Raw genomic sequence first — 7,421 nt, 5'->3', positions numbered from 1 at the left:
AGGTTCCTTAAAACACTTACCAATCCTCATCTAGAATATTGTATGGTGTTCATATGTTTATAAAGAGGTGTCTTAAATGAACTGGTTCAGAAGAAGGTGGTAACAGGTTCTCATATTTTCTTTGATGAAAAAAGGTTGCAAAATTCCAAACAAAAAATTGTGAAATGCAGTGAAGTACGCAATGGAATTGAAGCCTCCATTTTAAGTCTTTGTTATTAAAAATAATAAAAAAGTCTAAAAAAGCAGGAGAAAGCATAAAATTTAATTATCGTTATTTAAACCAACTGAATCTTTGTGCTGTCAATTATGATTTGTGTTTTAGTGAAATGCTCCTGACGAAACTGCAAAGCGAAACACTGATTGTTTAGTTCAATAAATATAACATTTTGGCGTTATAAAGACGTTTATTTCTATCGTTTTAATTTTATATTATTTTCGGTTACTATAATTTAAAATCTATTTTGTAACTTGAGATGTTCCCAAGCCTAAAACCAATCTGTCACGGTCTTAATTATTTGACGTAGTGTGTCTGCCGGAAACGTCGTACAAAATACACTACAAAAAGTTTTCGTTTCGACGTGTCAAGCTATTCTTTATTATCATTTTTTACAAATTGTGACCAGAGTTAAGTTTATTTTGCAAAATGTTAGAAAGTGCTCGAATATACTGATTTATGGGGCACTGTGTTTTCTTCTTGTTTCACCTATGTAACTTGATGTAAAATCCTACCATTTGGAAGTATTTTTAGAATTTATTTGGTAGAATACTGCCTTGCTTCGTTCCAAAAGTAGAATCAGATTTAATCTTTACATTAATATTGTGTTATACATTATTTGAATAAGAATAAACTTTGAGGAATATTTAATCTATAGCATAGAGGGCGTTTAGTGTACTATGCAAGATCAGATTACACGTTCACGCGGGTCCAAGAGTGGTGAAAGATCGAAACTCGAATCGTAAGATTAGCGGTAGTTTTTTTAAGTTAATATACGTCGACGAATATTACAGTAGGAAAAGTAACAGAGTTTTCTTTAAAAGTGGGTGTTTGGAAACAAAGATGCGTTTTATATATCAAAATTTTAAACTAAATTTCTGTTTTATTTTTAACATATTCATTTCTTTCTATGAAAAATATTATTTTTTATTTTTCATCAGGTGGATATGTCTTCGGCTAAGTTGCTCAGTGGCCATCTAGCCCTTGTGACTGGTGGTGGAAGCGGGATAGGCAAAGCGGTGTGCCATGCTTTAGCTTGTGAGGGAGCAAAAATAGTTATAGCAGACAAAAATGAAAATGCAGCAAAATTGACCTTACAATCTCTACCCCAAGGTTAGTAACGATACTAATGCCCATAGTTTAGAAATGTGTCTAAAAAATTATGTTCGACAAGACTGCATATTACAATTTATACGTTTAAGCGCTAGTTCACGAAATCGTGAGTTGCGAATGTAATAATATCAGGTAAGACTAACATTTATGTATTATGTGTTTTGGTTAGTTATAAAAAAATACAAAGAATAACAAGTAATATATCTGTTTTGTTAATTTCAGATGAAGAAAATCTATATATCATGGAGGTAGTAGATGTAAGTCAGTCTCATAGTGTGACAAACCTATTTACATCTATTAATCAGAGGCTATCCCAGGTACCTGACATTGTTGTAAATAGTGCAGGGATTGCACATGATGGATTGATGGACGAAATGACTGAAGAAATGTTCGATGATGTGTTAAATGTCAATCTGAAGGGCACTTTTCTTGTCACACAAGCTGCATGTCGACTGATGATTTCAGAAAAAATAAAAAACGGTTCCATAGTTAACATTTCCAGCATCATTGGGAAAGTTGGAAACATTGGCCAGTGTAATTATGCAGCATCTAAAGCTGGTGTTGTTGGATTAACCAAGAGTGTTGCCAAAGAGATGGCGAGGCATGGAATTCGGTGTAATGCTATAATGCCCGGGTTTTATTGATACTCCTGTAGGTGTGACTATTCCAGAAAAAGTAATGAGTCATTTCAAGAAGTTAACACCATTGGCAAGATGTGGTAAACCTGAAGATGTAGCAGAAGCTTGTTTGTTTTTAGCATCTAGCAAAAGCAAGTACATAACAGGTGAAGTTATAGAGGTAACTGGAGGTCTATTCATGTAACAAAATACCCAATTGGCTAGTTTATCAGTGTATTGCCCTACATTCATTAATTGGAAGAGCAATTATAAAGGTGCATATAGGTAATTTCTGTCATCTTTTTTTCAGCAGTCTTACAAGTATTGAATCATACATGTTTATAAACAGTGTACCACAGTGGTACCATATGTAATGATATCTTTGTAAGATGTTATAGATGTAAACTAGATCAGTGGTTCTCAAATGTTAGTAACTCAAGAACTCCTTTTAATTCCTTTTTTTTTTGCAGACCTGAAAATTATGAATTTTGTTTTGAAAAAATAAAAGGATTTTGTGTACTTGAAAAGGTGTATTCTAAAATTAAATATTTTAATTTATATGACATTAATTTTATGAAAAATATTTTTTTCGTCTATAAATCATATTTTTAAAAATATTTTTTACAAAATTTCAAACATGACTTGTGGACATGAAGTATCCAAACATACCCAAGTTTGATAAACACTGAACTAGATGATTCTCCATTCCATTTGATATATCAAAATGTCATAAAGATTAATATTTTATTCCTTGTTAAAGTCTTTATGGGTAATAATTGTATTGTAAATTTATCTACAAAATCAACAATAATTAATGAGCCCTAAATTATGTTTCTGCACTATTTTGTACCTTATTTAATACATCATCATAAGACATCTAACTGAAAGTTAAACACTTATGAAAGCTATAAACTGTCAGCCAAATTATCATTTTATATTTATGTGGGAAATAAAATTTGTATATATATGATATGTTGCAATGGCTACTGTATATTGCTTCTTTTCTTTTTTTTTACAAAAAAGATAGTTATGTGATGTATGTATATCAGGCAGATTTCCAGATGGAAGATCGTGCATTTATATTATGCTCATGAATACATCATTTTACCTTTGCCAAATTTCATTTCATTGTCATAGACAGTGTATCCATTATGATGAGTTGTGTAAACCCTGTTGTATGTGTGATTGTTACTGTTTATATTAAGAAATGTTAGAAAGCTCAAGTATGATTTTATAGCAAACAATTGTCATATTTTTGACAAGAGATGAAACTGTATGGTTGTGGGTGGTAAAAGGTACTACAGTATAATGTGAATATGGATTTTGATTTTGTTAATGAAATTTATGTAAAAACATTTAAAAACAGACTGGGATAAGTTAAAGATAAGAATATCACATGCCATAAGTAGTTCTGCATCCTCAGTTTATATTTTTTCATTGTTCTATGTTATTTTTTAAATAATTACAAATGAAATCAACGATAAATTTGTGTTTTATCTAGAGAGTTTGTTATGCTGTTTTTGTAAATGTTTTAAGTTTCTGTTAAAACTTAAAATACATTGTGAATTGGCCATAGAATTAATAGTTCATAGAAATAGGGATTTTTATGAATCTGCTAATGTTGCCTCATGCAATTGAAGTAAACAGGTAGGAAAAAGTTTTTCTTGTTTGTACTAAACCATTTTCTTCCATCATATGAGCAATTGGACTGTGTGAACACTGACAATTGTTATTATTATATACATATGAATTAAAAATAAAATTTATTTTATGTGAATTGTTTTTTGTTCCTTCCACTTCTTTAAATATGAATTTCTGAATAATAGGTACTTAAGTTCAGAAAAATATTTCTTGAAATTAAAATATGTCCAGTTCAAAGTAATATTCTCTCAGAATACAGGTGCAGAAAAATACAAATTGCAGAATACCTGGAAATTTTGTTGTACTCAGGAAAATAATCGAAGTTTCACCTTAAAAAAATAAATACTGCTCCCAAATCTTATGCCTTGATAGTATTATTAATGTACTGGATTTTTACAAACAAACAAAATTGCTAAGTTCTGCATAGTTGAATTAGTGAAAGTAGTAATCATGCCACAAAACCTAACCAACAGTTCAAGACAAGTATTGTTAAAAAAAAACTTGTCAGTTCACAATGTTAAAAACAAGTAGGATTAAACAATTGATAAGTCACATGAAAAAAAAGGATGTGTTTTGGACAAGTGAACTCAACTTCATCAGTATCAACAGCAAATTCGTAATGTTATTACATTTTTAGAAAAAGCTGTAACAGAAACTGTCTGAAGTAGTTGTTTAAACCAATACAAGAGCATATACTTGAAAATAAGAATTAAATATGTCCTTTGCTACACAATGTTTCTTTCTATGACAGCCCAAATAAAGCACTAATGATTGTATTTGCATTCAGTTATTTTACTTATTGAAATTAGACAAGAGTGACAAACTGCTAAGTGCTGCAGATAGTGAAGTTGAGGGTTTGTATTATGATTTTGCAAATATTCAGTAACCAATCAAAAATATAAAATGTTACAAGAAAAAATCGTTGTAATCACTGTCTTAATATGGAGTGACATTACTCTTGGCCTGTGTAACTGCTGCTATTTTATTTGTCATTATCTTATGGAAATCTAGGTTCTTTCAGATGTTTTGTATAATTGGTTTTTCTCAGAACTGGTTAATTGACAGGGATTGGAAACAGTTTCAGAAGAGTCAAAAGAGGTGTTAAGATTTTGATTCTAGGAATTGGCCACTTTTAAGAAATTTAGCAGATTTTTGAAACCAGATCTTGTTTTATTAACATGCTTTATGGCAAGAAGGGTTATCTTGCTTGAACAACATATTGATCTTTGTTTTCAGAGGCATTTTCATTTAAAATCTTGTGGCTTATTTGGAATTGGTGTACTTTCTGGCAATTGCCATCAATATTAGTTCAGATAAACATCTGAGATAACCTTTATTTTACATTTTGGAACCATATTTTCTTTTTTTTACTTTAACGTTATCATTGACCTAACACATTTAGAATTCTGGATGTTCTTGAACAATGATGGTAACGTGTGATAAAAGTAGTTACTAATGCTCAGGCATGGGTTGGCTCTGTGGGAGAGCTATAGATTTTGTAGTTATTTAACCAAGTTTAACTTTGTTCAATATCTTGAAATACTTCCACTCTAAGTTGTGAGTATATTATAAAAGAAATACCATAGCATGGGACATAGGGGGGCAACCTTCCCTCTGATTAGTAGTCTAAAATCATGAATGGTGGCAGATAGCCAAGTGGCATTGCCATAAATACAAATATCAATGTCCAGTTTAGGTGTTATCTATAAACAACTTTCAACACTGTTGCTTGATAGCTCTTACATATTACTAAATATAATAACCCCTTTAATACCAATTACTAAGTTTAATTTATACAGTAAAGCTCAGTGCACATGGATTTTACATGGCTGATCCATGGCATTATTGATAATATTTTGAACTAAACAGTTATTACAGCTTCAATGTAAGAACATTTCAGTTAAGTGATTTAAATGTATAATGGTATGTGTGTTATGAAAATACCCCCCAAAATGGTGTATTCCTAAAATATCGTGATTTTTTTATTGTGATGATTACATTAAAATATTTTACGAACTTTTCTATTGCCCCCTGTCTTGAGGTTTAAATATGATAACGAAGAACACACTTTTTAGAAAATAAAGTTTAGAAACGGCTTGACTTGGTGATGAAAAAAACTCTAATAAATGCACGATGTTTAAAAAAAAAAGTCATACTCAGATGTCGTCGTTTATTGGTTTCAGGTTCATGACTGCTAGTTTTTCAAGTTTGAGATATCATGCATTAGATTTGTAATATACATCTAAGTTAAAAAAAAACGCATTTCGTTTCCTGTGATAAATGTGGGGTGATCTGTGATCTCGATCTTTATTGAATTTTCAGAAGCATAGGAGTATGAAGACAGCCATTCCCCAACAAAGTGAATGATAATGTTAAAATACATTTTTATAGACAAGTTAAAAAATTCGTAACTTATAAAATGAGTTTGCAGCAGCGTATACACATGACATGCACTTTACGTATTACCTTTTGATGTTAAACAAGTATATTTATCGGTGTCTTTGTCCTGTCCGGAGTTGGCACTTTCCAACCATTGTTTTCTTTCAGTGGCGGCGCCAGGATATGACTGAGGTAAACTGTGGAAGGGCTTCCCAAAATGCTATCAATATGAAGTGTAGATGGTAATTTATAATAATGCAAATACCAAGGTACATTTCAGAAAGATGTGTTATTTTGAACTACGTATTCAATGCAGTTTTCATTGGAAACTCATACACTGATTAATAATTCATTATTACAAATTAGAAATAATCTGTTTATGAAAATATGCATATATGTAAAAGAGGAAGCTCACCTAAATTCCACCCACGGTAATACATAATAATAAAGAAAATCAAGATTAGCTTAGATTGAACATTTAATATACCATTAAGAGTAAAGCTACAAATCAAAAGAAATATAACATAAAGACATAGTTTACATAGCAGAAACGAATTATTCCATGTGGAGTTAATACACTCTGAGGAAAAATAAGGTCACTATCAGGCTAACTATCTTTCATCATGTTGTGTTTATAGTCAATATTACTTCAAAACAATGCGCCTGTTCTGGTGATTGGCAGTAAATGTGTCTATAAGAGTATCAATATCGAGTTGTTTTGCCCTCCTGGAGTTTAGTGATATGACAGCAAGGTTGCTGGTGCGGTTGTTACCACTGCTGTTGCGCAAGTATATTTTGAGAAGCTTCAGACATGAAAAAACTTCTCTCACAGGCAGGGTCAGAGCAATGCATACAAGTTTGTGGAGATCCATGAAGCCATCCTTTTATGGCTACAGCATGGTTGCAAGCTCCAATGGTGTGGATACTTCCTGCCCCTTGTCTTTTTCCCTGGCAATTAGCCAGTTCAACTGGTGGACCTCCACTGCGAGGTCATCCTCTGCCACACCATAGTTTTCTGCCATTCCTAAGAGTGCTTGCTTGTCCAGAAATATGGAGTGTTTGGGGTTCAATGCAGTAGCACCCATCAGAACACTGCAGGCATCAGAGGAGAATCTTCTATTCAGCTCGTTGAGCGTCCTGTCTATGATGGCATAGAAGGTGTGTCTCTTGGCATCTGGTGTTGGTTCATCTCTTTGGCCAGTACTAGATGTGATTATGAATTCGTCCAGGTGTCTGGGGGCAGATCGCTGTCCACCTTGATGCACCATCTTAGTGCGTATTCCCACTTTCTTACATATATCCTCAGCAGTCTTTCCATGCTGCTTCAGTTTTCATTTCTGACAGATCAGAGATGACAGATTGTACTAGGTCCTCTGCAGAGGCCAGCTGCAGGTCAGGTGACTGGAGGTGGTCTGATAGCTGTTATGTCATCAGCAGTAGTTTTCTATGGCCACTAG

At 32.5% G+C, this 7,421-nt stretch overlaps 1 pseudogene across 1 annotated transcript; it reads left to right on the top strand.

Annotated features, from left to right (window-relative positions):
• Positions 1-838: 838 nt before the first annotated feature.
• Positions 839-3,721, top strand: LOC143253978 ((3R)-3-hydroxyacyl-CoA dehydrogenase-like; annotated as a pseudogene). Its single transcript, XR_013029924.1, has 3 exons — positions 839-956; positions 1,156-1,327; positions 1,550-3,721. The product of XR_013029924.1 is annotated as a (3R)-3-hydroxyacyl-CoA dehydrogenase-like (transcript).
• Positions 3,722-7,421: the final 3,700 nt, after the last annotated feature.

Source organism: Tachypleus tridentatus, chromosome 6, assembly GCF_004210375.1.
Source record: "Tachypleus tridentatus isolate NWPU-2018 chromosome 6, ASM421037v1, whole genome shotgun sequence".
NCBI lineage: Eukaryota > Metazoa > Arthropoda > Merostomata > Xiphosura > Limulidae > Tachypleus > Tachypleus tridentatus.
This window is presented reverse-complemented; position numbering and strand designations above follow the sequence as displayed.